At 38.1% G+C, this 9,046-nt stretch overlaps 1 long non-coding RNA gene across 1 annotated transcript; it reads right to left on the bottom strand.

Moving 5' to 3' along the window:
- Positions 1-7,709: 7,709 nt before the first annotated feature.
- LOC145429850 (uncharacterized) lies at positions 7,710-8,329 on the bottom strand. Its single transcript, XR_013910181.1, has 2 exons — positions 7,808-8,329; positions 7,710-7,772 (listed from the first exon to the last, which is right to left on the bottom strand). It is a non-coding gene; the product is annotated as an uncharacterized LOC145429850 (long non-coding RNA).
- Positions 8,330-9,046: the final 717 nt, after the last annotated feature.

Below are 9,046 nucleotides of genomic sequence, written 5' to 3'. Positions count from 1 at the left end.
AGCAATGTTGAATATTATTACACAGAAGAAGAAAAAACAACTACATGTAAAATAATCACATGGTGACGCCTCTGCCTTTGTAAATGGAGGGACAGTAACTGCATGTAAAACCTGAAGACAGTCAGATTAACAGTAACAGTATTTCGTCTCGATCTGCCATTCTGCAATTCATCTCATGTAAACAATAACGTGGAGCACAGCCTGACGTGAAAAGAGGCACATACCTTTGATGTTGCCAGACAAACTCTGTATTCCTTGTCTGCAATAAAGGAGTTTACGTGTGGATGAAACAGCTGGTTTTCAAAAATACCTGTGTAGGTGCGGACGTAGCGTAAAAGAGTTAGTAGTTTATTTTATTACTACCTGTCATTTATTGCAGGTTACTTGTATTTGCTTAATTGTTTACTAAATGTTTGAGGTGTGAAATAAACCGCAATGGAGCAAAATATGAGTGTGTGTGGTTGGAGGATGTCTTAGTGCATGTGCGTGCGTGCAGGCGCAGGGGGATGGAGGGGGCGCGAACGTTTTTCATGTAAAACAAAGGGCCCAGCAAAAAAAGTTTGGGAAACACTGGGTTAAATGATGGCTCTATAATTCAAGGTTTGCTTTAATTACACCCAACAGACATTACTACATCTTTACATGTCACTGACTGTCTGTCCACAAATACACAGACAAAGACATACATCTGCCAAAGGGCGCAAAATACCACTGTTGTATTTTCTGCTACAGTTTTTAAAAATGTTAGATGTTAGACAAACACAAAAATGAAAAACACAGTTAAAATAGCACCAGCTGTGTTACCACATGTGATGAAGTGAGAGCTTCTTAAAAGCTTATGTTTTCTCATAAGCAATAGCCTAGTCATGCTGAATCAATTTCCCTTTTTCTTTGTTGTCTCCTCATTTTTTCCTGCTGTTTGTTACTAATTAAAAAGAAATTAGTAAAAGGGAGCTTGTGCATTTAAAACCGAGAGCCTTTATCTCATTCTTTAAAGCGGTTGCTGTGCAATCACTGATAATCCATTAACAGATTAATTTTCTTGGCCAACCAAGGCCAAGAGATTAGACAAACGGCAATGCATTTTGTAAATAATCCATTGTTTTATTTAGATTAGACTGGTTGATGGTACAGGAGGCAAAATTGGAGGAAAAAATATGGGTCTTGGTTTCAAACCCATGTGACCATTAAAAAATGGATTTTTTTTCTCACACTCAACTATTTCTCAGCAAAGTTAAATGCATTTTCAAATCTCAGCAACTAGCTTAATGTCTTACCCATCTTCAAATTCAGCCTTCGGTTTGCTCTAAGTTATATATCTGCAAAATTTCTTGATTGCACAGACAGACAGATCTGATCTGCCCACAGACATGTAAACACCTTTTGTAATAGTATCTGCTGCTGTAGCTGGACACAATCAGCTACACCGTCCACTTTGGTACTGGAACATGCTGAATTATTGAACTGAACTACTGTTGACTTATAAGGCCTAAAATAAAATTAACAGCAAAAATTCAGAATTATTGATTAGTCTAAGGAGTAAAAGAACAAGTGAACACAAAACCGAAATATTACTGTCTGTAAACACATTTTTGGCCACTTGGGAGACTGATTTGCATCAAATTGGCCTCTGAGATGAGATTGACTATTTGCAGAGAGCTCCTTCATGGACAGCAGCTATTTCTGTAGATGAGTACTGTGAGAATGAACTGAAACAGTTGTAGGTGGGTCAGCTAAATGACTGTGAAACATTAAGAGCCACAAAGATCTGAATCATTACTCTCAGTATATTCCTCGCTGCAACCAACCCTTCTTTGTTTCTTTAGACATTTGTTAAAGTTTTTTTTTTCATTCATTCTCAACAATCATTAGGTTGGGCTCATACTCAACCTTTGTTTCACTGTCATCTAAAATGCCTGTAAAGGTTCAAGATCACCTCAACAACAAATGTAGAAAGTTTGGTCATTGTATGTCATTGTATGTCTTTCACTTTCATGTTGACAAAGTCAGCCCACAGACATACAAACACCCACCACGTGCAAAGGTCTTTTTTCAGTAAAAACACGCTTGCCACATACAGGTGGACAAAGTGAATAAAATACTGGACTTTATCAGACTTGCCGAGCAAAGACCTCCAGCTGGTATGGGTGGTTTGCAGCCAAGTCTGAAGTGGCGTGAGGTCTGAAGTCCTGGTCCTCGTACACCAAAAGGCTGGATTGTACACTCGGGTTAGAAATTAGTTACAAAAGGAGGAGTTCAAGTATCTTGGGATCCTGTTCACAAAGAATGAGTGAGGAGTGAAGGATGGACTGGATCAGCATCTGCAGTGATGCAGAGCCGAGTGAGAAGGTGAGGCTGACGATTTATGGGTCAAGTACACCCATATGGAAAAGTTATATATAAATCTTATAAAGTTTGTACCTGTCTTGTGTGAAACTTGTATGAAAAGCATACAAGAGTAAAAACAGATATAAGATCCCTTGAAAAATTATATAATGAAACTTGTATGTTTTGGATACTTACTAAAACAATATATGAAAGTAATGAGAAAGTGGCCACTTTCATGAGTAAATCATGTAAGCCTTATATGATTTACTCATGAAAGTGGCCACTTTCATGAGTTAAGTCATATAAGTTTTTACTATTTCTTTTCCATATGGGCATTCCTGCACTCATAACTAAAAGCGGCAGAGGGGAGATCCAGATGAGGTGTTACAGCATCTGCTCAGGTTGCCTCCATGATTTCTTCTAAGTGAGCTGTTGCAGGCATGGCCGACTTAAAGATTACTCCAGCTTGGCTGTGCCCACCTAGAAGAGCTGGAGGGAGTAGAAGATCTGGGCTTCTCTGATTAGACTGCTGCCTCTGTGACCTGATCCAGGGTGAACTATGTAGGGATGGAATTTATCAAACACTGTTACTGTAATAGAAAAATGATAACAAGTTTGTCACTCTGAAACATATAGAATATCAAGCAGTTGCTTATTTGGTGCATAACTGAGGTCTAGGTCACCATTGTGATGACTCTAACACTATCCTTTCAGAATGTGTCATTTTTCTTCTTTTTAAATACTGTTCATACCCAACATGCACTTAGAACAAAAATGTGACAAGATAACAAAAGTCACATGCTACATGCTCCCTACCACGATTGGTACATTCAACCTATCTTATCCCCAATCTGCAGCCCCAGGAAGTGGGCAAGTTTGAGCCACTTTATTATAAAGTTGTTTTTAATTCAATTCCAGACATGGAAAATATTCTAAGAAGAGTTTGGGCAGATAGTAAATGTTGGAGCTATTAGCTGAGTACACTGCCTGAGAGTATCATATTGTGCTTTATTCACCGCATCCATCTGAATGTATTTAATGACAAAATTGATGCTGTATTCCGAAACAACTTTTCCCCAAACTTTTTTTTACAAAATCATGACAATGTGCTCAGTTAGCATTATGCAGGGTCACTCACACTGGAGACATATTGGAAGCGTTTATCTATATCCATTTACAAACACCAGAGCTGTGGACAAAGGCGTTTGCTAATGCAGGCTTGAGGAAGAAAAACATATCAGGTACAGAAAAAGGAGGCATGTCTTGGCAGGAAATCTCTCGGGACACCAGGGTTCACTGAGCGCTGGTGGTCTTTAAACTCCCTTGCTGCTGAGGGTGTGTTTTGCTGAGACAGTGATTCATTAACATACATATGAGAGAAGTGTACTCACAGGAGAATTAGAAGATTTAAGTTTTGAACTGTGTAAGGCTTTGACAGGCGTGTGTGTGTGTGTGTGTGTGTGTGTGTGTGTGTGTGTGTGTGCTCTTGAGGTCATATTGAAAGTGTGTGAAAGAGCGTGTTCCCTATTTGTCCTTGATGCTTTATTTCCACAGAAAGTGGTCAATTAGTTCCAAAAGTGTATCAGGTGGATTTAAAAATATGATAATGCATGCAGCAAAGTGGACGAGTTTGCTTAGGCACGATGCTAGGCAATTTAGTGCTTCACAGCTATTGTAGCTGCTTTAAGACTGCAAAGCCTTAGGCTCTTTACAGAGTAATAAAGGGTGGTCAGTCTGTGCATAAAAGGCAGCAAGGAGTTGAGTGTTTAAATACTTAACCGCTATGCATATACATGCAGGTTTTGTAGGAATTTAAATGGGATTTAATGTTTCTATAAAACAGACACCTAGGGGTTGAAAATATTCATCTTATAAACGGCAGTCTTTATTTATGTTTTTCTTTGAAGTTTTTGGGACATGCTGATAAATTATCTAGCTAAAAAAATGAAAAAGTAATTCAAGGATACAAACTATTTAAGGTTGATGCCAGGCAAGCCTCACTTGGTTAGTGTTTGCAAGGGAAACACAGCAGAAGTAGCTTACAAAGCAAATAAGAACATTGTTATGGATTCTTTGCTATACGTAAAAGCATGAGTAGCTGACAGTTACACACCAGTTCATGTTGGTAGTGTTTACTTTGTTATTTGTTATTTAGTTTTGCTTCCCAGTATTCCGTGATTACTGTTGCCTGTTGATAGTTACTTCCACTTTCTTATTTGGGTCTTAATTATTTACACAAAGCATCATTATGTCATAATATTCTTTTCATTATTTAATTCCTTTTTTAAAAAACATGTGTGACCAAATGATTGTACACCACTGCTGCCTTTTTGGTCAGGACACACTTTTAAAATACATTTTTAATCTCAATACTTTCATTTTTTTTCCCTGGATATATAAAGTTTGAATAAAATAAATTAACACTTCTGTAATTTCATATGTGAACCCAACTCATTTACTTAACAGCTGCAGCTTTTTCTTCTTTAACCTTAGTGCATGGGTTGTAATTAACTAGCAGAAACAAATCTGTGATACAGTGACAAATTCAGCCAGTGCATTTATTGGCATTTGTAGCAACAAGGCCAGTGGAGGAGCTGGGATCAAACCACCAACCTTACATTTAATTTAGAACGCATGATGCCTCCTTTACTCCAACTAGATTACCAAATGTATTTATTAAAAAAATAGTTAGCAGTGTGTAACATAATAGCATTTTCCACTGAGCGAGCAATTACACTCCTTTTTAATAGCACCACAACAATTAAAATTTGTTTCAAGGGAACCTGTAAAACCAAATTGTAAATAATTGTATCCAGACTGAGAAGGTTCATTCAAAACTGCAATAATATTACAAAAATATTTCTGACAGTATTTATGACCAAAAAGGCTTTGGGGGGCTTTCAACCTGGAAGTGCAGGATTCAGAGGCTAGTGTTGCTAAGCTCGTATAATACCCACATTGTGTTGTAGTTTATTTGTGTTGGGTAAATTAAGTTTACATTTACAAATAAGCTGACTCGTCCACTTTGCCATGATAAGAGCAGGAGCAAAGCCAACACATGACACCATCTGCTGCCACAACAAGCATCACCTGTAGGCAGTGCTGTGAGTGGCAAACACTTGTCCTTTAATCAAAGCAAAGGGCTGCCAGTTAATAACCAAGGAAGAGGAGGTATAGATGCCAAAAGCAAAAGACAACACCTGTTGTAACAGGCTAAAACCCTGCTAGCAGCTGTTATAAGGAGAAGTAAGAGTGTGAACAAGCATGCAGACACTTTCTCATACTCATGTGGGTGGAGGTGTTAAACGGTTTGACTGAAGGGTGGTACTAGAAGAAAGGTCACAGGGTTGTTTATCCACGAGGATTGTTTAAGAAAATATTATGTGGCGATTTTGTGTGCAAAAATGGTATTTTGGCCAAAAGGTGAGGGAGATCACAAAATCAATATTTGGTATTTGGCGAATAAGGTGATTACCATTGGAAGGATCATAAGTAGGGATGGGTACCGGTATCCGATGCCATTATGGCACTGGTTCTGACATAAACGGTAGTAACCAGACCGAAAAACAGCGCACATTTTGGTGCTTTTTTTTCCTGAGATGTAATACACTTTGGATTCTAGCCAATCATTTTACCTTTCCAAGGATAGTAGGCGGGCCCAGGTACATACGTTCTTTTACAGCAGAACTACAGATTAAAAATGGCCAAGGTGAAGCGGTCAGAAGTCTTGCTGTACTTCACAGTAGTGATGGGATTTCCGGCTTTTTTTAGAGAACCGGCTCTTTTTAGAGAACCGGCTCTTTCGGCTTGGCTCACTAAAAAGAGCTCTTTCAGCTCCGAACCAGCTCTTCATGTTATTTTGTTGCTTTAATTAATTTATTATTAACAACAATATAAAATTATGCACAAATGGAATTACTAATGTAAAAAAAAAAGTGGTTTTATTTATATATATTTATATATAAATTAGTGCTGTCAAAATTATCGCGTTAATTGTTAAGATCAACGCGAAATGTTTAATTGATTAAAAAAATTTAACGCTGATTTTGTTTTTTTATTAATTTCCTGTAATCTAAGACCTTTAAATTCATGAGCACCTCTGGAGGAGGGGGCAACAGTGTGCTATGCTGGCATTTGGCCTGACAGAAATGATTAGAAGAAGAAGAAGAAGTGACACCATGCTACTATCTAGCTAACACTAGCTAACACACGCAAGCATGGACGAGGGCGGACTTTTGGGTGGAAAGTTTCTCTTTAAGAAGTTGCCTGATGGCTTGTTGGACAAAACGAGAGTAAGATGCACAATTTGCAACGCTGAATTCAAGTACCACAGAAGCAGTTCATCACTGGTGTATCACCTGAGAGCAAAACACCCAACTGAATCCACCTCTACGGGACCTCGCCAGTCTACGCTTCAGGAGTATGGTGCTTGTGGACGAATAACAAAAAATGTGAGAGAAAAGGTAACCAATTCCTTGGTTGTTTGGATAGCTAAAAACTGCCGACCAGTTAGCATAGTAGAAGATGATGGACTGAGAGAAGTCATTCGTGCTGCATCAGGAGATGAGTGTTACAATCTGCCCTCGAGAGGAACCATTGTGTCGAGACTGCACACTTTGTATGGGGACCAGAGGGCTCAGCAGTCCAGCAAGCTTGTGCAAGTAAGGAATGTCGCTCTCACCGGAGACCACTGGACTTCGGTGAACAACGATAATTACTTAAAATATAAAGAATAAAAAAATGTAATTGGAGCCAGGCTATTAATAAAGTAATTGAGATTAATCGCAATTAATAACAGAAAATTGTGAGATTAGTTAGTTAATTTTTTTTAATCTATTGACAGCACTAATATAAATATATGCAGTGGCCACTAGAGACAAAAAGCACGTAAAAACTCCAAAACACATTGCTAGCGTTAACTGAACTTCCAAAACAGAGCTACCTAGATCACTTAAATTAAACAATTGAAAGCATATGTGTATTGTTTGTGTATTTATACACAAGCACTCATATATATTCAAACAATTAAAAAAAAAAAGTTCATTTACCTGTTACTACCACACACCAAATCCAGTCGTTGGTACTTGCTGGGTTGTTTAGCTACTAGGCAACAAAAGCTCAACACTGCGCCCAGCATCCTGGAGCACTTCTGCTGTCTTTTGTACGTGTTTTGGAGTTTTTACGTGCTTCAGGGTTTGTACGTGTTTTGAAGTTTGTACGTGCTTTGTCTCTAGGGGCCACCATAAATATACTTTTATTTATTCACTCCACATAAAATTTAATAAATAAATCATATAATACAAAAACCAACTATTCACATTTCAACTTTTAACTATTTAAATTTTCAGCTTTTTCCTTTTAAACAAATTTTAAGTGAAACATACGGTGGCCCTGAGAGGCCAAACGGACTGCAACTTCAGAAAACACTTGCAAAAAGAAAAATGCTGCAAAAAGAAAAACACTGCAAAAAGAAAAACACCTGCAAAAAGAAAAACACCTGCAAAAAGAAAAACACCTGCAACACCTGTTTAATCCGAGTGACCACCTGGTCAGCTGGTGGGTAACAGGCATCTCCGAAAACATTAGAGCACTTTTGCAAATATGTGATGTCTTGATGAATCGAGCAGATATTAGAAGTTTACACAGCACCATTCTAGCATGAAAATATCTTAAAAGTTTATTTTGTGACCCAGAAAGAGTAATATTTCAAACTCCACCACTCTGTGTTTCTCCACCACTGCCTTGTTTGAGCTTTGGTCGAAATGGATTCTGGGATATTGCATTTTGTCATTTTGAGCTGATTGGAGACCAGAACAGCCAATCAAATATTTTTGCATCCAAGTCTGTGATTGGTTGGTTTTGTGGCACAAATATAACAGTGTACAGAAAGAGTTGAGCATGCACGGGCAGAAATGTTGAGAGCGTGAGCAACACATTGCGAGCGAGCGCAAGTGCAAAAAACTGAGCAAGACAGGCTGCTATTGTGTGTGTGTGGATAATAGCAAACACTGAAATACATTTTTTGCACGCAGCAATGAATTTTGTTCACTCAAATTCAGCTTTTCTTCGCTCAAAATAAATTTCTCCTCAAAATGCAACACTTGCATCTGCAATTTGTTTTTTATGTGCGCTCAGAATAGTGGCACAAAAATAACGCCATATAGAGCTGCAGAAAAGGCTAACGTTGTTGTCTTTTTACAAAAAAAAAAACAGCTAAACATGAGAGGTTTTAGGACAAAGTTTGTGTTTTCCATTGTTTAAGCACCAGTTCCAACCAAATGAGGTATGTTGTATCAACAGAAAAGGCTAACTTGGTTATCATTTTGCAGAAAAAAAGAGACTTCTAAAAATAAAAACATAAGAGGTTTTTGGACAAAGTTTGTGTTCTCCATTCTTTAAGCACCGTTTCGACCACCGTTTAAGCACCGGCACCGTTTCAAAAGTACCGGTTTGGCACCGATATCGGATACAACCTAAACGATACCCATCCCTAATCATAAGGTCACTAAACAGACCACATCATCTACATGTTTGTATGTGGCTCCCGATGAAAGAAAAGGTGCAGGTGTTAGATATCATGGTAAAATTGTCCACTGGGGATAATCAATAACCAGAGTTACCATTCTCTGAGTCTGCGCTTTCTAATTTTATGAATGGCCACACCACATTCAAGATGTTGATGGACAAAAATCTGTCATGAGCCACAGCATGATGTTAA

The sequence above is a fragment of the Astatotilapia calliptera genome, chromosome 7 (assembly GCF_964374335.1).
Source record: "Astatotilapia calliptera chromosome 7, fAstCal68.1, whole genome shotgun sequence".
NCBI classification, from domain to species: Eukaryota; Metazoa; Chordata; class Actinopteri; order Cichliformes; family Cichlidae; genus Astatotilapia; species Astatotilapia calliptera.
This window is presented reverse-complemented; position numbering and strand designations above follow the sequence as displayed.